General features: G+C 33.7%; 1 pseudogene; it reads left to right on the top strand.

Moving 5' to 3' along the window:
• The first annotated feature begins 741 nt into the window (after positions 1-741).
• On the top strand, positions 742-845 carry LOC115831393 (annotated as a pseudogene).
• The last annotated feature ends 378 nt before the right edge of the window (positions 846-1223 follow it).

Below are 1223 nucleotides of genomic sequence, written 5' to 3' on the forward strand. Positions count from 1 at the left end.
CCTCGGCATCATGCAATATACCTATGTAACAAACCTGCACATGTACCTCCTGAATCTGAACTAATAGTAATAAGCAGAAATTAATGTAATAAAATAAAATGCAACAGAAGGGATAAACCCACAAGTTTGTTCTTAGAAAAGACCAAAAGAATGGATACGTTTTTGATGAGATTGATAAAGAGGAAAAAAGAGTAGTCACAAATAATGAATATCAGGAACGATGAGGAGTCTAACACTACATATCCTACAGACATAAACATCATAAAATGATAATACAAATAACTTTATGCCAATAAATTTGAAAATGTATAGGAAATGGATAAACTCCTTGAAAAATATGAATTCCAAAACTTACACAAGAAGATGTACAAAAACCTAAATAGTTTTCTTTTTTTATTTTTATTTTATTATTATTATACTTTCAGTTTTAGGGTACATGTGCACAACGTGCAGGTTTGTTACATATGTATACATGTGCCATGTTGGTGTGCTGCACCCATTAACTCGTCATTTAGCATTAGGTATCTCTCCTAATGCTATCCGTCCCCCCTCCCCCCACCCCACAACAGTCCCCGGTGTGTGATGTTCCCCTTCCTGTGTCCATGTGTTCTCATTGTTCAATTCCCACCTATGAGCAAGAACATGCAGTGTTTGGTTTTTTGTCCTTGCGATAGTTTGCTGAGAATGATGGTTTCCAGTTTCATCCATGTCCCTACAAAGGACATGAACTCATCATTTTTTATCGCTTCTCGGCCTTTTGGCTAAGATCAAGTGTAGTATCTGTTCTTATCAGTTTAATAGTTTTCTATATAGATTTATAAATTTGATCTATAATTATATCTTCATCAGTGAATTTTACAAATAATTTAAGAAATTGTTCTAATCTCACACAAAATCCTCCAGAAAATAGAAAAAAAATTTAAAAATTTTTTATTTTTTGAGACCAAAATGATCTCAATACAAAAATGTGACAAGGAAAATACAAAAAAGGAATATCACAGGTCAGTCTCACTCATAAATCAAAAATCCTATGATGCACATAGATAAAAATTTCCTCAGCAAATTATTTGTTTGTTGCATATATTTCTGAATTATACTTTAAGTTCTGGGATACATGTGCAGAATGTGCAGGTTTGTTACATAGGTATACATGGGCCATGGTGGTTTGCTGCACCCATCAACTCATCATCTACATTAGGTATTTCTCCTGATGCTGTCCCTCC

Source organism: Nomascus leucogenys, chromosome 18 (assembly GCF_006542625.1).
Source record: "Nomascus leucogenys isolate Asia chromosome 18, Asia_NLE_v1, whole genome shotgun sequence".
NCBI classification, from domain to species: Eukaryota; Metazoa; Chordata; class Mammalia; order Primates; family Hylobatidae; genus Nomascus; species Nomascus leucogenys.